This window comes from Pelodiscus sinensis, chromosome 1 (genome assembly GCF_049634645.1).
Source record: "Pelodiscus sinensis isolate JC-2024 chromosome 1, ASM4963464v1, whole genome shotgun sequence".
Classification (NCBI taxonomy): Eukaryota; Metazoa; Chordata; order Testudines; family Trionychidae; genus Pelodiscus; species Pelodiscus sinensis.
Genome location: NC_134711.1, coordinates 232,605,781 through 232,625,810, shown reverse-complemented (window position 1 = coordinate 232,625,810; position 20,030 = coordinate 232,605,781). Strand labels below are relative to the sequence as shown.

The window sequence follows — 20,030 nt, the reverse complement described above, 5'->3', positions numbered from 1 at the left end:
TTTTATGACTTGGCCACCAGCCATATCACCAATTGTGGTTTCCCCTTTTAGGGAGGAAGGAGGAGGTGAACTGGGCCCACCCATCACTCCAGGTCCCAGTCCAGACATCTTGTGGATAGCAGCCTCCTGTTACCTCTTCTTAACTTCTCTGCCAATACTGCTTCAGTTTCCCAAGCCAGTTCCCCATGGCTCCAAAATCATCTCCACTCTCTTTTCAGGGCCTCCAGCCTATTGTCCCAGTAGCCAGCAAGAAGCTCTCTCTTTCTCCCTGAGGCCACATCTCCACTTGTGGCACCAGAGATCGATCTTCTGGTGTTCAGTTTTGCAGGTCTAGTTAAGATCCACTATATCGAATGCCAACGGAGGCTCCGGTCTGCAATGGTACTCCTGGCAGACATGAGGAGTTAGGGAAGCCAATGGGAGAGTTTGCTTCTGTCAGCATCCCTCTGCGAAGATGGCACCAAGCTCAGTTTAAGGTAATCCGACTCCAGCTATGTATTTTACATAGCTGGCGTTGTGTTCCTTAACCTGATCTTCCAGGTCTAGTATAGACCTGCCTTGAGCCCCTCACAACAACTGCTGTCAAAATTCTACCATCCAGCATCCGGCTAGGAACACAGTCCTTTTCTTCTTGGGCTCCCTGAAGCATGTCTCTGTCTCTTGGTCTGCAGCCCACAGGACCTTTTATGTAAGCCCACAGGACCCTGTTTAGCACAGTCTCTGCAGGATGCTTTTTAACACCTTCCTTTCAAGTTTGGGTGACCATATATGTTTTAGAGAAAAATCATTTTATAAATCAATTGGAGGCTTTTGTTTGTGTTATTAGCCGTGGGCACAGAGTCCGCACTAACGGGGATTTAAAAATGGCGGCGCCCAGCAAAATGCAAATGAAGCCCGGGATATTTAAATCCCGGGCTTCATTTGCAACTTCGAATGCCTACATTAGCCACCCTAGTTCAAACTAGAGTGGCAGTGTAGACATACCCTTACAGACTAACATGGTTATCCCCTTTGACACAATTTTTAAATTGAACAGGATTTAGAGCAATGACGGGCAACCTGAGACCTGTGGGCCACATGTGGGCCATTAGGATAAGCAACGGGTGCACCCCTCCCTATGTGCAGCAAGTTACAGCTCAGTAAAGCACCAGTGTGAAGCAGGCTATTGCAGGGGAGCTGTGCTCGCAGTGCTGTTAGCTACTCCCCTTGTGGAGGTAGTTTACATGGAGCGCTGGGAGAGATCTCTCCCAGTGCTCATGCAGTTGTAACAAAGCTGGTGCTGATATTGTTGGACCATAATATTTTCCTTTTGTTCGGTTTTATTTACAAATATTTCAATGCGACTTAACATTGCACTAACTTGGCTTCCTGCATTTAGTATTTTATTACAGTATATAGATCTTTTTTTCCAAATAGACCACAAGTACACAATTGCTAACGTTCTACAGTGCACAATGTGGTGTATGAAACTTGTGTTTATTATTATTTGCTTTAGCAAAGCTTTTGGTACAGTCTCCCACAGTATTCTTGCCAGCAAGTTAAGGAAGTCTGGATTGGATAAACAGACTGTAAGGTGGATAGAAAGCTGGCTAGACTGTCAGGCTCAATAGGTAGTGATCCACGGCTCAATGTCAGTATCAAGCGGAGTGCCCCGAGGGTCGGTTCTAGGGTCAGTTTTGTTCAACATCTTTATTAATGACCTGGACAAGGGGATGGATTGCACCCTCAACAAGTTTGCAGGAGACATTAAGCTCAGGGTAGAGGTAGATACATTAGAGGGCAGGGATAGGGTCCAGAGTGACCTAGACCAGTATTTCTCAACCTTTTTTTTATAAAGTACCCCCTTTAAAAAAAAAAGTTATATGTACCACGTGTACCTATGGTTTTCAGACACACATTTTTTTTCTACCATTGCAACACATATGTTTAAACAACTTAATTGTAGCTGGGCGGGCAATGTAATTTTTTTAGTACTTTTTACTCCCAAAAATTTAGCACTGTAAAACTTAAAACTAAAATTGCATGGCATATTACGGTGCATGAGGAGAAGCATTTCCAGCAGATCTAGAGAAGTTATTAGTCTCCTTTATTCAGCACTGGTGAGGCTGCATCTTTTGTGTCCAACTTCGGGCCCCCCATTACAGAAAGGATGTGAATGCATTCGATAGGGTTCAGCGGAGGGAAAAAAAGAAGATTAAGGGACTGGAGCACATGACCTATGAGAAGAGGATGAGGGATTTGGACTTGTTTAGTCTGCAGAAGAGAAGAGTGAGGGGGGATTTGATAGTAGCCTTTAACTACCTGAAGGGAGGTTCCTAAGAGGATGGAGAAAGGCTGTTCGCAGTGGTGACAGATGGCAGAACGAGGGGCAATGGTCTCAAGTTGCAGTGGGGGAGGTCTAGACTGGATATTAGGAAATACTATTTCACTAGGAAGGTGGTGAAGCACTGGTATGGATTACCTAGGGAGGTGGTAGAATCTCCATCCCTAGAAGTTTTTAAGTGGGATAGAGAGTACGCTTATTAAATTTGCAGATGATACCAAACTGGGTGGGGTTGCGACTTCTTTGGAGGATAGGGACATAATTCAAAATGACCTTAGCAAGTTAGAGAAATGGTCAGAGGTAAACAGGATGAGGTTTAATAAAGAGAAATGCAAAGTGCTCCACTTAGGAAGGAACAATCAGTTCCATACATACAAGATGGGAAGCGACTGTCTAGGAAGGAGCATGGCGGAAAGGGATCTAGGGGTCATAGTGGACCACAAGTTGAATATGAGTCAACAGTGTGATGCTGTTGCAAAAAAAGCAAATATGATTCTAGGTTGTATCAACAGGTGTGTTGTAAGCAAAACTCGTGAAGTCATTCTGCCGCTCTACTCTGCACTAGTTAGGCCTCAGCTGGAGTACTGTGTCCAGTTCTGGGCGCCACATTTCAAGAAAGATGTGGAGAAATTGGAAAGGGTACAGAGAAGAGCGACAAGAATGATTAAAGATCTAGAGAACATGACCTATGAAGCCAGGCTTCATGAACTGGGCTTGTTTAGTTTGGAAAAAAGAAGATTAAGGGGGGACATGATAGCGGTTTTCAAATATCTAAAAGGGTGTCACAAGGAGGAAGGAGAAAAATTGTTCCTCTTGGTTTCTGAGGACAGGACAAGGAGTAATGGGCTTAAAGTGCAGCAGGGGAGGTTTAGATTGGACATTAGGAAAAAATTCCTAACTGTCAGGGTGGTCAAATATTGGAATAAATTGCCAAGGGAGGTGGTGGAATCTCCCTCTCTGGAGATATTTAAGAACAGGTTAGATAGACATCTGTCAGGGATGGTGTAGACGGAGCTTGGTCCTGCCTTCAGGGTGGGGGGCTGGACTTGATGACCTCTTGAGGTCCCTTCCAGTCCTATGATTCTATGATTCTATGATTCTAAGTCCCAGCTTGACAAAGCTCTGACTGGAATGGTTTAGCTGGGATTGGTCCTGCTTTTGGAAGGGGCTTGGACTTGATGGCCTCCTGAGGTCTCTTCTAGCCTTATGAGTCTATGATTATGAATTTGTATTGTTAAAGGAAGTGACATGATGGATCTTTGATGTTCAACTAATAACTTATATAGGTAAATTATATTGACACACTTATTCCTACTCTACAGAACCCCCCCCCCAAAAAACTCCCCCCCAACAACAACAAAACCACCATGATTTGGGATTTACTGGTGCCTTTTTATGAACTGTTGAATTTAACGTTAATAAAATAATAGTTTCTGGTTGGCAAATTATGTAGTTGTATTGCCTGATGAACCAAAGGAATAGGTGCTAACGTGTGTTTTGTTTTTCTTTGATAAAGTGGTTACTATACACTGAATATTTGACCTTTGTTTTGAAGTTTTTGTTCATAGTATAATATTGTTAGTGTAGACTGAGAAGATTTTCCTGGGCCTATGAAAGAAAATGACAAATCCTTAAAAAGAAAAAAGAAACGAATACAAAAAAGAGAGATGCCCACTCCTTTTTATTTTAAAGGTTATAAACATTGGGCTGCTCTCCCTTACACAAGCACACACACACACACAACACACACACACACACACACACACACACACACACACACAAGTTTACTCACAGGCAGCAAGGCATTATGCACAGCCATCCATCCACAAATTAGGCTTTGTCATGACCTGCATACAGTAGAGTACCATGAGCAGCCTGTTGCTCTGATTATATGGTCTGCTGAGAACAAGGGTTTTAAAAGAAATGAAGCCAACATTAGCTGTTGGTTTAAGTAGAACTGGTTGGCTATTCCCATAATTTACAATACAAAGGAATGTCTAGTGCCAGCATTTGAAACGTAATGGGATCTTGCCAAAAAGCATGATTGGTTTGAATCAGTGCTCCTTTGTACTATTTTTGGAAAAGGCACTTTTCAAAGGCGGGACTGGGTTTTTTGTACACAATGTAATTATAACGTGTGGCTAAGTACTAAATCCTTCGTTCCGCAAAAAGCCACTAACAGAGGAGGCTGAATGGCCGCTATCTACTCTTCTGTCTGACTTGTAAAAGGTGAATAGACCTTTCCAAGCTTGACACTAATCACGGTATTCCATCCTTCTCAGTACCTTGAAGAGTCATGGGAAATGGAAAGGACGCAATACTACATGATGCTTCTTTATACAAAAGTATGATAGGGACTCCATCACAGAAGTATAAAACACTTGTTCTGATCAGCCTTGATTATTGACTCCTCTGATTCCCAAAGGTGTTCTTCCCACTTGAAATATGTGATCTTCTTCCAGAGAAAAATGTTTTGAGAAGGGGACTAAAGGAGCAGAATTTGTGGAAGATTTGGCCCATCCTTTATGATGCATAATATTAAAGTAAATAAATAATAATTATAATAATTATATATCTACATTTTGCACTGTCTGTCTCAAGACCCACATGTTCTAGAAAGCTGAACTGCCAAGTGTGATGACTTACAACAACAACAGCAACAAAAGTAAACAATGTGCAAATAAAAAGAGAGTGTGAACATTTTGTCAAAATTCTTTTCACATTTTTTTCATTGAAATTGAAATATTTAACTATCAACATTTTGAAATGTGAAAATATTCAACCAGCTCTGTAGTATTAGGAAAACACATCACAAAGGTGTGAAAATGTCATCAAAACTTTCTAGGTGGTCTTAAGAAATTAAAAATATGAATACAAATTGTTGAAAATTTGAATTTTTGAAAATTTTTATCAGCTGTGGTCGTGACATTCACATATTTATTCCCCTTCACATATTTCAGCAGCTGTGCCATCATCTTAGGCATCCAGCTGCAGTGGGAGGGGCAAGTGAATTCCTTTGCTATTTCTTCTCCTGGGCACTTAGGACCAGTGTGATGTTTGTTAGCAGGCAGCCACTTTCTTTTCTTCCTCTCTCAGAGTACGTCTACACCACATGCTTATTTCAAAATAAGCTATTCCAGAATAATTATTCCAAAATAGCTTATTTTGAAATAGCTCGTCTACACTGCAGGGAAGCCTCAAAATTAGTCCCAGGCAGGCTTCCCTAAAGTAGATGTGCTATCTTGATTGAGAGCCCCAGGAGGCACTGGGGAGGAATAACATAGAATGGCCCTGGTGAGGGGCTATTTTGAAAGAGCAGCAGTGGAGCATCTACACATGCCTTATTTCAAAATAGCTATTTTGGAATAGTAATAGAGATGTAGCCGTGTTAGTCTGGTCTTGCTGGTCTGGCCCACAAAAGATCATCACCTAATAAACCATCTTGTTAGTCTTTAAAGTGCTGCATAGTCCTGTCTTTTATTTTGGAATAGGCATTATTCCTCCTAGAATGAGGTTTACAGATTTTGGAATAAGCCACATGTTATTTTGAAATGATTTTGAAATAACGGAATGCCTGTGTAGATGCTCACATTGTTATTTCACAATAATGCTAATTATCTTGAAATAATGGTGCAATATAGATGCACCATCAGTGGCACAGCTTCTCCTGCAGCAGCTGGAAGAATGATATAAAAGGGAAGCATAGGCAGTGATGGAGAGAATGAGGAAGAGAAGAAGGTTGCCAGTGAGACTCACGATGAAGGCCTAATATCACCCTTCCTCTCTTGTTGTAAGTACACAGTCAGATTGTAATCACCCTCCTGAGGGACAGTGGAGGAGAAATCTAGTTACGAGCTTTGCAAATATGAATTAATCAACAAAGACAGTACTTAAATAGACACTATCATTTTTGAACTAGAGCTCAAATGCATTAGCTCCACATTTTGCTACATCTCACCATACCAGTCTAGTAAGTGGGAATCACAAAGACTACTTCCAAGTCTGCATCTCCCAGTCACTGGAACAACTTAGACATTTTTTTATAATCATAATTATAGTCTGAAAATTCCATTTTAGGTAGACAAAGTCCTAATAGGATCAGAACATGTTGAACATTCCAGACAAAAATAAAATTAAAACAGGGTTCTGTACCACAAATACAAATTAAAGCCATCTGCCAATTTTGTAAAATACTTCACCTAAAGAACTTGTAATTTTTCTTGTAATATGAGCATAAAAGACAACCTACCCCTTAAACAACATTTCTTTGATGTGTTTAGTAGGTATCGTATTTTCTAGTAACTCCTAACCATCTGAGAACTATCTCCTAGCTGATGTTTTGCTTCAAAGAGAACATTGGTAACACGTTTGCAGAGAAGGGCCACAATTTTTATATTATTTATTAGTTTGTTTTAGGTCACTGGAGAGCTTCTGAAAGACACCTTTTACTTTTTATCTTATAAGCACTTAGAGAGTTCTCAGGTAAGCACAATTTACAGTATGCCATCCTAAAATAAAATCATGATGCATTCCTAAATTGATAGCAATTGCATAAAACCAAATTAAAAAAATAGAGATTTTTTATTCCTTCCTTTATACATGCCTGCCTCTCTATCTATAAACATATGTTTGTACATGCTGTTTATTGATTGATTAGCATATAAAATTACAATATTACATTTGCAACACTGTACTTAACAGTGTGTCTTCATTTTTATTTCAGGGGTTTATATTACAGCCATAAAAGTTATCTGTTGCCTGAAACTTGGCATAGATTGATAAAGTTAGGATTTCTTTATTCCTTTAGTTTTGCAAAAGTAGAAGAAAATTTCCAGGAAAGAGTCTCTCTCCTCATCATTTCCTCACTTCCCTACAGAGCAAAAGGAGTTTGGGAGAAGATCTTGAATGGAGTCAATTTGGCATAGCTAAAAAGAATTCCATGACACTATGGTAATTTTAACCAACCTTCTGCTTTGTCTATTTTTGATAATTTAAAGAACACCTTATTTCCTTTAAATAAGCTTCATTGTGCACATATGGACAGCCTTGCTTACCAAAAAATCCATACTGAATTTTAGCATAAAATATTAGGATAAATTGAGTAAGGAGCAAAACTCATCTCTGACACCCAGTAGTTGCTTTTGGTGTTTGGAAGCCATGCAAGGGGTTGAGGAGAAGGGATCATAACCCCAGACTCTGTGGATGCAGAACCCTTCTGTGGAAGTGAGTACAGCCAATGGCATAATAAGCTCCATGGAGACATTACACGTATTCTTTCATTGCTAGGAGAGTTGGGAAGCTTATAAAGTGTTAGGTTTCTGTGACTCCACTGAACCAGCCCATGCCTCCTCTCCTGCCTCTTGTGCATGATCTTTCTTCCCCCTGTTTCCATGGAAGAAGGGTGGTTTGCCCCCTTTACTGCATATTAGTGAAAAGAATACCAGCCTCAAACTGGCATGATTGCTCAGATCAGTGATTTGTATAGTTCAACTGCTACCTTCAATCTGATAAGTTTACATGTTAGCATTTATACTAATGGTGCTTAGTGGTTTAAAAAGAAACAGTGAGGCCTATTGGGTGAAACAGTGATTTTGAAAACATCACAAAGTACAATGTAGATGTACTAAGAAGTGCATATTAAAAAAGCTGCTGAGGATAGTTAGGCACAGAGCACTTATTTCTAACACAGCTGTTTTTGTACACATATGTCATCAGCCATTCTTTCTGGTAAACAATAAATGCGCATAAGCATTTTGTATGGTATGTATGTACACAGTATATCTGAATGATAAATTCTGCCCTCTGCTAATGGATGTCGATACAGGGAGTGAGTCTCCCCCGACACCAGGTGCGAGGCAGAATCCTACCATAGCGCAGAAGAGTGGGACAGAGATGAGACATGTCCGCTGATACGTGGTAGACAGAATGAGGGCAGCAAGCTTTAGCATTGGTACTGAGCATGCTCAGTTCATTGAGCATGCTCAGTGCAAGCCACACAGCATGTGTTGCCTCTGGAGCAGGAGGTAGCTTGGACATGTTATTCTTTCCTATAAAGCGTGATTTGATGGAAAAGGTGCTGAGTCTAGCAGCTTCTTATATGCTGTAAGATGCACTTTGTTCCTGCTCAGAGGCAAAGCACAGTGTGCTTCCCCCATCATGTCTTCAGCCTGTCTTGAGGTACCTTGCCCTGCCGCAGCAGGATGCTTGTTACCAGTATGTGTGATCAGACTCCTTGTGCCAACTGCTTCCAGCAATAGTCATTATTAGCCTTTATCATGTAACATATGTGCACTCAATAGAATATGCACTCAACTAACTAGGTGCAAGCACGTGCTTTAATATAAGCCTAAGTATTGGTAGAACAGAATTGCTTATTGAGATAAAGTAACATGTTGCATAACTTTCCATAAAGCGCTTTGTCTTCATTTAACATCAAAGTCTCAAATAAATATCAAACGTATTTTAATTAAGCAAGAGGTGGATAAAGAGTTTTCCTTTCAGCATCCCCAATTGCACTCTGCTGCTCTAGTCAATAGAAGAAAACTAAGGAACCTCCTTCACAGTTAATAGTAATTTTAACTTAATTTTAATTTCCATTTACAGAAAGTTGAACATGGCACTATAAATACTGTGTGACATGCTGGGGGGGTGTGTGGAGAAAGTGTGTTAATCCTGTGAGGTGGGCTCATCTGTGCAAAGTATCTGACGTATAGCTCTAGCACTCATAATGACAATGAGCTGACACAAGGGGTTCTCAGACTTTGACAGTGTGAGTAATTAATTTCTCAATAGAAGACACCTCTCTTTCCATTTAATCCATTCCTCCCTCCCCCTCCCATTTTCACTGGCACACTCTTCTATAGCAACTGTGACAATTGGTTGCTTGGAAGAGTAACATTAGGAAAGTATTTCATGAAGCTACAGTGTATGATAAAAGGAGAACTGCACTATGTTTCCAGCCAGCTCTTCATTGACTGTGAGCAAGTAGTCAGTGGAAGGGCTATACTTTGAAGAGACTAGAGACTTTTATCTCAAAGAATGTCTAAGTACTTTACAAATTTAGGCCTCAGTATAAAAGTCTTCTGTGTGGTGCTTTGTTTTTGCTTGTGCAAAATCTTACTTGTGCAGCTCTGCAAAGGCACAGGAGTCCATCTATCTGGGTCAAATGGCTATATCAAGATCTTAAACTCATGTATAGCTAACAAAATATTCACCTTCCCATAGGTAGTTGGTTAAACATTTTTCCTAGAGAAGAAAAACAAACAGCATCCTTCACCCCCCATCAGCAAAATCTCTTTGCTTACATTGCGTTTGTTCACTGTAGAGGCAAAGCTACTCCATACCCTAAAGTTAGAAACTGAGCTTACATAATGAGTAAAATAGTTATAGTTGTACTACTGGCTCTACTGTCTGCTTTTTTTTTTAGGGTATGTCTACACTGCAACACTATTTTGAAATAACTAGCGCTATTCTGAAATAACTTAGTCCACGTCTACACAGCAGGCAGTTATTTTGAAATAGTGTTAAACTACTGTCAAGCTGGAGGACTTCTTACTCTGACTCCTGTAGTCTCATTGTACGAGGAATAGGGGAAGTCAGAGGAAGAGTGCTCTATTTTGAAATAAGTGTTGTACAGATGCTCCCTATTTCGAAATAAGCTTTTTTGAAATAAGATACGCAATTGACGTAGCTCAATTTGCATAGCTTATTTAGAGGTAAGCCCTGCAGTGTAGACACATGCTATGTCTTCAAATGGAGCCAGTATACTTTTAAGGACAATATAAATTAAAAGTCCAAGCAAAGCATTGACCCCAAAGTCATTGGAAAGTCACTCTCAGTCATAGTCTACTTACATCTTGGTCATGTACTGGATGAAAGTCAGTTTTCCTACAATGATGTTGATCAACTCCTTGAAGCATCATCCAAAATGTCTCCATTATCTCCTTTTACTAGGGCAAGCTCATCTGCGAGTGATTGACATTACAGAATTAATTCACTTGTCAGTTTAGGACAATTAACTTTAAGAGGTTAATCTCTATACATGAATTCCCCTCCCCTCAATAAGTGCTGTTAGTCAGAAAGCAAAGAGACATGCTAAGAACAAGGAAAGCATATAGAACACTGTTTTGGAGAAGGCTGTCAAAGATACAAGACATAGTTATGCAACTAACTGCCACTGAAAGTCATTGGTAGTAGGGCACCTCACAATAATTTGTCTTTTTGAAAACCTTCCCCTACAATATTTTTTTTTTTGCTTGATTTAAATAAGGTCACTGCTCAGATACCACAGTGTTAGGTGTCTAAAGGAAAGAAACAGATGGATACACAGATAATCCAAGCATTTCCTTAGAACTGTAAATTGTTCTATGCTAATTATACCGAATTAGATATTCCCGTAACACACTCATGAAGAGCCCCTCCTGAATAGCTACCAAAAATACTTTGAAATTGATCTGGTAAAGAGGTGTTTGGCTGGGGGGAGGGGGGGGGGAGGTGAGTTAAAGATAGCTAGGGATAAAGGCTGCTAGTACCTCTAGATGTAATAGTACTATTTCACTAAATGATATTCTGCTGGACTAGTCTGACAATCAATCAATACAATTAAAGCTCTATTTCACTCCACCTTATAAAAAGCAACTTATTTAGCACTGTCAAACAATTACAACCTTGTAGGACACCATTACAACCTTGTAGTTAGCTTCAAGTTATGTGAAATAACCAAAGGCTGGTTATAATATGAAACAGCGCTTGTTTTTGTGTTAATAAAACAGTAACAATGTGAATGTTAACTGTATAGGTTTTGCCCCCAGTTCAGATAGATACTTAAGCATGTGCCTAGGCACGTGAATTATACTGATTTCAAAAGGACTATTCACATGCTTTAAATTAGGCACATTGTAAAGTACCATTTGGAATGAGACCTGAAAGAGTTATATAAGAAAACATAGGAAATTGCTAGTAGGTGGTGCTTTGATTTTTTTAAATTGTGTGTGTGTGTGTGTGTGTGTGTGTGTGTATGTGTGTGTATAAATGGACTCTCTAGGACATAAACCAAAAGAATATTCAGTACAGAGAAATTGTTGAAAACAGTAACTAGCAGCAGTCTGCGTCCACCATAATAACATACAATAATAATAAACTTTGTTATGGCAGGGACACTGTAGATAAAGTCACATTGAAAGTTCCCTTATAAAGTTTATTTCCATCACTTCCCCTAACTTGCATTTAGCAACTTTAACTTTAAATGCAGCACTTTTTGGGTTTATATAGCACTGTATAGATACAGTGGACTATAAAGTTTCTAATGTAAAAGCCAAGGCCTGCTCCTATTGGAAATGATGACAAAATTCCCATTGACACCAATAGAAGCATGATGGGTCTTTAAAAGTACACAGTTAACTCAGACACAAGCAGACACCAGTCAATAATTAAAGTGTAGGACAGCACACAGGTATCACCGGTGAGCAGGTAAAAAAAAAAAGGCACCATGAACAAAATGTGTTTTAATTTGAGTTTCATAGGAGAAAAAGGATTTAAATAGCTTATAAGTTTTTAAGTAGGATATGAAGGAAAGTGTGTGGCCACAAAGAGGAAGGCTATTTGAAGTCTAGAGCAAGTTTGGAAGGTGAAAGTGGGAAAAGGAGACAAAGGGAGAATTTAAAGAGAGAAACCATGCAGCTTATAAGGAGAAGGAAATGAGAGCATATAGTCAAAGGCAGGACTGTGTAGTCTGAGTAGACTGAATTGTTTATGGTAAAATACAGGGAGCCAGTGAAAGCACTTGGGCTATGTCTATACTACGATCCTCTTCCACAAGAGGAAATGCAAATGGAGCACTCATTTGCATTTCCTCCTCAGATTCCTTTTGTGCAAGAGGTTTTTGCGCAAAAAAGTGCTGTGTAGACGGTTCCTTTTTGTGCAAAAAAACCCTTTTGCGCAAGAGTCATTTTTCTCAAAAAATGCAACATATGCAAATGAGTGCTCCATTTGCATTTCCTCTTGTGGAAGAGGCTCGTAGTATAGATGTGGACTTAGTTGGGAGGAGTTGGGTTCAAAAAGCCAAGAACCAGAGCTCTCTAAACTCAAGCTGTCATCTGTTATAGTAATTTAGCCTAAGAAAGTCTCACATAATGCACCTGTAGTAAATATTCAATGCATGCAGGCAAATGTTTCTCTGACCCACTTTGTGCAGAGCCGGATTAACTTTTTGAGGGACCCAGAACCTGGTCCATGGCTTTGTCCCATCCACCCTTTCCCACTCCTCTGTGCTCTGGCCCAAGGCCCCACCAACAACTTGGGAGGAAGGGGCCAGAGAGGAGCAAAGAGCAGTGGAGCCTGGGTTGGGGGGAGGCTGAGCGGGAACAGTGTCCCACTGAAGATAGCGGAGGATAAGAGCCACTGTCTGGGCACCAGTTCCCTTTTGAATATGGGCCTGGTGCCATTGTAAATCCACGACTGCACTTGGTGATCAGTGTGGCTAGAAATGTGATGACTGATAGCATAACCCAGCGGCACCAGGGAAGAATGTGCACTGAGTGTGTAGGAACAGTACACTTCTACATACTACACTGAGCTTTCTGAAAATCTACAGAGACTAAAATTAAAAAATCTCCCATGGATCCAACAGGACCCTCTAGCCCTTGTGGAGTCCCAGAAGGGTGACCAGATGTTTCAATAATTCAAAGATTGTCTCAATAGTCAACTATACAATCCCTCCCCACTAAAAATAAGGTCCTGATTTTTCACATTATCTGGTCACCCTAAGTCCCACTGACCCCAAGGGAATTTTGCAAAGGCTTAAGGATGCACACCAGTGCTGCCTAGTGCAGGATCATGGCAATAATGAAGTCAGCCTCTTGTTTTAGAGAGCAGAGAGTTAGTTTGCTAGTGTAAACCAAAACAATGATTGGTTTTGCAAAGAACATTAGATGCTTTACAATAAATCTGGATGTGCTTCAAAATCCCATAAGACTTTAAAAAAAATCTGGATGTGTTTTCTCAAGTAACTATTTAAAGCATATTAAAGTTTATTTAATTGCGCTGGGATTTTTCAAAGCATATCAGGGCAAAACAGCAGACTGTAGGCCCCAATATGCTAATTAATAGCTAGCTAGACCCCTGAAATAAACCTGTAACACTTCATTAATCAGACAGTAATTGAATTGGCACAGTACTTTTGTGCATACTATATGTAGATTGAAATACCATCCCTGACAAGGGTGAAGGTAACTTTTTCCACAACAGAATGTTTTTGGACATGGAATTTTGCATTGTTCATTGGGCAGTTGACCTTCATATTTCATAGCTTTCTGCATGGAAAACCCCACATGACTGAACCCAGTGAAATATTCCACATTCTTCTATGGTCTTTGAGGTAAGTACCCTTCAATGACCACAGATTCACTTCAGTGGAAAAAGAACAAATCAGGATGGATACATTTACCTTGTCAACTAAAGACATCAGTCGATTAACGTTATTATAAAATAATAGTGTTGAACAGATGTTTCATTTGCTAAGTTTATATTTGGCTATTTGAAAGGTAACTACCTGGGGATTTAACTGATAAATACTTACTGCTTTGCTTATGAAAAATGAAACAATACGTTTTCCTGCAAGAATTCATGAAGTATAATTCTGAATATTGATTGCACATAGTAAGAGCTCAGTGAGGAGCTGATTGCCTCTAGAGGAAGAGAACAACAACAACAAAAAAAAGTATGTTAAGCTGTTTGCCACGAAGTGATCATTAAGTACATACCCATGCTGTTGTGGGAGCTTGGAGGAGTCGCTTGGCCTCTGCATCTCTGTTTTCTCTCCCATGGAGGTCAGAGGGATTGTTCGCAATCTTAAAGTTAAGTACATGCTTAAGTGTTTTACTGAACTGAGTCCTGAGTGCCTGCCAGTTTTCAAGTCTCCATCGTCTTCTGCTGAGGTGCTAGAATGGGTCTAACAAGGTTGCAATTTGTGGTTTGTCTTAGCTGCATTTTATTCACTCCTATGCTCACAGCCATTTTGTCAGAGTTCTCAGAAGAAAACAAATCCACTGCCTGACTGCAAGCAAGCAGATCAAATTTCAGCTGTAAATGTAAGAGAAAGAAATTTATAAGCAATAGAAAATGACCCATGATACTGAAAGTACTTGGGCATTCTTAATTAACTGGAAGCATCAACACTTATGCCAGCTATAATGTCTCTGCATCCACTGTACTTCACAACCCCAATAAGCTGTATTCCCATGCCAAGATGAAACTAATAAGCTATACTAAAAAGAAACAAGTAAATCATAATGTATAGTATATTCCTGAGAAGGATCCAGTAATGAATTGATTTTGGGTTAGCAGAAACTAGGAAAGCAAACAGCTGTGATACTCACATCATTTATCAGAGCAAGCTACAGCTCTTTGATCTAAAAAATAAAGAAAACTACCTAGTGTTTTTTCAACAAACAGTTTAAACCGATTAGGTAGTTTGAACTTCCATGCCTGTTCAGAGAAACACTATCCTTAGAGCTGGCTTGTTAACAAAAACTACTGTAACACATTGGGGAATATATTCTCTAGCTATCTGATTTCTTCTAATCATTGTCCTCTTTCACTGGAGAATTTCCCATTATTCAGGAACATATGGACTAAACATTTCTTCAGTAATCATGTCTGAACAAAGTAATCATTCCCTCATTAACCAATTATTCCTCAGAATCAAATGAAACAGACATATTTGCTAAGACAATTTTCATTAATAAACTCTACAGAACCATACCTAACATACCTCCCATTCAAATGGTATAATTCAAAGACCTCACCATAGATAACAAAGAAGGATTCTTCTTTTACACTAACAATGAATGATCTCAGGAGCAAGGTTAGTGATGGAATGAATACCAGATTAAAGAAAAAAAGAGATGTTAAAAGAGTGGTAATTACAGGTTAAGTTATTTAACCTTTTGTATGCTGCGGGCCTCTCCAGCATGCTCACAACTTTTAGCATAAATTCAAAGATTTCAAAGATACTGTAAGAGCAAGTGGGAACACAGGCTGACCAAAAATGTCCTTGTGTGATAGCTGGAAAGGAGGTGTGTGTGGTGGGGGGAGGGGAGGGGAAATGGAGGAGGAACCAACCATGGATGCACATACACAACTAAACCAAACAAAAAACTAAGTTACTTTTTCTAACCACCTAGGAGAAATACAAACTGCTACTGCAGTAGCACTCAGTAAGGTATTTCAGAAAACACTCACGCAAAGTACATCCAAATGGATCTTGGAAAACTACATGCTATTTGGATTTTTAAATGGCTGATGAAAAATCAGACATTGAGGAGTTAAGAGAAGAGTGTATCTTGCACATGTTTTTAATTACTTGTTGCACATAGTAGTTTGATATACCATTCAATTCTATGACAGGGCAGAAACTTCTTTATAACAGTAGAAAACAATGTAATTTTATCCCAACCTCTTTCCTTTGACTACTGAAACAGAGAGTACTGAAAAACAATGCACTCTCTCTTCAAGACATTACAGTGGACTCTACATTCTTCAGTTCATTTCTCTTTTCTCAGCCAGAAGTAAGCATGTACCTATCTGAGAGTTATGTTGTAAGGTTAATTAGTTAAAGAGCCAAATTCTTCAGTCCTTACTTGGTTTAAATTCCCAAGGGCTCAAGGTGATGGCCCATAACTTGAGAAGCACTTTGAAAATGTAAAGCTCTACTTGAGTGCTACATATTATCATCAGCATCTATTTCTGATTTACAATCTGTAGTCTTCCTGATGCCCAAACAAATGTTAATATCTCGTTACAGTGGAAAAAAATAAGTATAGTTGAATGTTTCCCCATCAGAATCTTCATTCTCTCTCCAGTATTCTCTCTTACAGTGCAATATCCCCAACCTCAAACCTTTATTTCTATAGTTTTGCTGTCTTCATTGGGAACAACAAAGGTGTTATTGGGTATGTCTAGACTTGCTCCCTAGTTCGAACTACGGAGGCAAATGAAGCATACCGAATTTGCTAATGAAGCATGGGATTTAAATATCCCACACTTGAGTAGCATATTCGCGGCTGGTCACTATTTTAAAAAGCCGGTAGCCTGAATAATCTTGCCACGTGTAGTCGTGGTAGTCCGATCCAAAACCCTTCCCTCAAATTAACTGTTACTTGTGCAAATACCTTACTGAGTGCTACACACGGCGAGTTAATTCAGGCTACCGGCTTTTTAAAATGGCGACTGGCTGTGAATATGCTAATCAAGTGCGGGATATTTAAATCCCGTGCTTCATTAGCAACTTCGGTATGCTTCCTTTGCCTCCCTAGTTCGAACTAGGGGGCAAATGTAGACGTATACATTTAGTGTTGTAACTTCTGGCCCAAATGGCACCAGACTTCAGATTGCAATCTTGAGAACAGGCAAAATACATGCACTAAAATAACTTCAAAATTATTCAGAATTTGTTAGTGCAAGGGTGCTAATTTCAAAATCCCTGCATTAATTTAATTTTACCACCTGATAGCGGTGGAGAGGCTTGCGTGCTCCAATGACCCCAAGAGCAATGCTGCCCAGAGTCATGTATTCCCTTAGGGTCACTCAGGGCAGAATGCTCAAGGGCAAAGTTCCTGACAAAGTGTGATCCAAGAAGTCCTCAATGACAGAGCAGAAGGAGGATACCTGCATAATGGAGGTGAAACTATTGTGTAATGTTACAATGGCTGTGAAGGTGGATGTAGCTGCAGCAGATAAAGGATTTCCGATCGCTGTGGTGTCCATGCCATTGGTTTCAAGCCCTTTGTCAAGGACAGTCCGATGACTGTGGTGCACCAGTCTCCCCACTTTAAAAGAAGTCCCGCACAGGCATTTTCCAGTTTTGGGAAAACACTCGCACAAGTCAAAAGTCTGGTGGTGATTGGCAAGTGGTGACGGGAACAGGGAAGTTACTAGTCACAGACCAACACACAGAAAGTGGGTGTGTGAGTCAGTCGTCTTGCTCGAGGATTGAGGCAGCTGAAGGATCTCAGCAGCTGCATCGAGGACTGAACTGTCCTCTCTAGGATCCACTCTGCTCACCCCATCTGGGGAAGGGTCTAGAAAAGGTGCTCTAAAAATAGTCTTGACTCTTTTCCTCTTGGATGCTGTGACATGGCTAGGGAGAAAAACCTGCTCAGGGTGGGGTGAGGGCACCCAGCTCATTTCTAGGCCTTTCATCAATTCTTGGCTTTTGCTCCCCAGTCCGGGTCTATAGCTCCACCCACCGTACTGTGACCAATTGAACTATCCACTATAGTCAGTAAAGCCCACTAAGTTCATGGAGCAGGGTGGCCCAATGACCCGCTTCTGTAACTGTCCCCTACTCATGGGTTAGTGGGGGCAATGGTCACAGTCCATAACCTCTACTCATGTGGCAATGCAGTTCAGGGGTTAGAGTCAAGAACTTGCCCCTTCATGTGAGGTAGTGTGACCTAGGGGCCTTAGTCTATAACTTGCCCCTATTTGCAGGGTGGTACAGTTCAATAGTTTGAGCTCAATAATTCACCTCTATCCATGGGACAGTGCAGTCCCATCTCAAGGGATGGGAGGTAGGGTAAAGGGTTTCATCCCTCATCAGAGGGATCCAGGCCCACCCACTCCACTGGACCCCAGCCCAGGGCCCTGTTAGTGGCTTTCTTTAGCCACTGAGTCAGTGTAGAAAACTCCATCTGAAACTCCTCGATGGCGGCTCACTCACCATGTAACCGTCACCTTTCCTGGGCTGCTTCCTGCTGTTGTTGCCTCAGCTCCATCATGAATCTCTGTCTCCCCTCCTTTATCTGGAATCTGTCTGTTCCTGCTTGCCTCTGGAACCTGTGAGGTCTCCGGGAGCATCTGACCTGCAGCCTGGGTGGTAGTGCCTTAGCATCTGGGTAGTCACTGCTATTTGCCTGGAACTGGCAATTCGCATTCTCTCCCTCCAGCTTCTAGCCCCAACTGAGATGAGCTGCTCTCTTTTATAGGTGTGCAGCTTGAGCATGCCCAGTAAGGCAGAGGGGGTGTGGCTTTCTCAGCCCTCAGGACTGGGTTAACTCCTGCCTGCTCAGTGTGCTCTGTCACAGCTGGATAGCTGCATGAAGCAGGATCACTACCCTGACAATCAAAAATGTAAGGATTTTTTCAACTTAGGAACCTGGAACATACACACCCTGATGGACAACTCAGATAATGACTGACCAGAGCAACATACAGCAACATCATTGCTTGTGAAGTGAATCAGTTTAACATCAATATTGCTGCCTTGTCTAACACTAGGGGTGCCTCTAGACTGGCAAGATTTTGCGCAAAAGCGGTGCTTTTGCGCAAAAACTTGCCAGCTGTCTACACTGGCCGCTTGAATTTGTGCAAGAGCACTGACTTTGTAATGTACAAAATCAGTACTTCTTGTGCAAATACTCTCACTCTCCCACTTGGGAAAAAGCCCTCTTGCGCAAGAATACTTGCGCAAGAGGGCCAGTGTAGACAGGGAAAAACTGTTTTGTGCAAAAAAGCCCAGATGGGTAAAATGGCGATTGGGGCTTTCTTGCGCAAAATCACATCTAGACTAGCCACAGATGCTTTTGTGCAAAAGTACTTTTTGTGCAAAAGCATCCATGCCAATCTAGATGCGCTTTTGCGGAAATACTTTTAATGGAAAATTTTTTCCGTTAAAAGTATTTCCCCAAAATCATGCAAGACTAGATGCAGCCTAGAAGAATGGATGAAGGATAGGTGAGGGAGGAGAAAGGAGGATACACCTACTTCTGGAAGGGAAAATCTTTGTATGAGCCTTGATTGTATGGAGTGTGCTTTGCTATAAAAAGCAAGCTCGTAGGATGCCTCTCCACTTAGCCAGCTGGCATCAATGAGCTGCAATGACACTCATGACACTCCAATTAAAGCTCACCAAAAATCAAAAGCTAACTATTGTGAGTGCCTATGCGCCAACAATGGATGCCGATGAAGATATAAAGGAAGTTTTCTACTCTCAGCTGGACACCATTTTATCTGAGACCCTTAAGGAAGACAAGATTGCTCTTCTGGGAGATTTCAATGCATATGTTGGATGAGACTTAGACCTGTGGAAAGGAACAATTGGGAAAGAAGGAGTTGGCAAAAGCAACTTAAATGGAATCCTGCTCCTGACCAAGTGTGCTGAACATGAATTTATCACAAACACCCTATTTAAACAAAAGAAAAAGTTCAAAACATCTTGGAGACACCCGCGTTCAAAGGACTGGCATCTTCTCAACTATATCATAGTTTGTGCTCGAGATCATAGTGACGTACTTCTCACAAAAGCAATGAGAAGTGCCAATGACTGCTGGACTGATCATCACCTCATTCAATCCACAATAAAAATTAAGATTGTCCCTAATTGGAGGGTGCAAAAGAAGCTGATTGGGCGCAAGCTGAAGGTTCAAGATCTGAATAACCCCATTAAGTGTAACCACTTCCAAGCAGTCTTAGGGTATGTCTACACTACCCTGCTAGTTCGAACTAGCGGGGGTAATGTAGTCATCCGCAGTTGCAAATGAAGCCCGGGATTTGAATTGCCCGGGCTTCATTTGCATGAAGCCGGCCGGCGCCATTTTTAAATGCCGGCTAGTTTGAACCCCGTGCCGCGCGGCTACACACGGCATGGAGTAGCTAGTTCCACGAGGAGTACAGTTAGTTCGGATTAGGAGCCTAATCCGAACTAGCTACT

The 20,030-nt window shown here is 40.8% G+C and overlaps 1 long non-coding RNA gene across 1 annotated transcript in view; it reads right to left on the bottom strand.

Annotated features, from left to right (window-relative positions):
* LOC112544356 (uncharacterized) overlaps positions 1-14,394 on the bottom strand; it is a 72,817-nt gene extending 58,423 nt beyond the window's left edge. The window contains exons 1-2 of the long non-coding RNA XR_003087712.2: positions 14,083-14,394; positions 10,177-10,287 (exon numbers count right to left, since the gene is read on the bottom strand). This is a non-coding gene — a long non-coding RNA (uncharacterized LOC112544356). The remainder of the gene's footprint in view (positions 1-10,176; positions 10,288-14,082) is intronic.
* Positions 14,395-20,030: the final 5,636 nt, after the last annotated feature.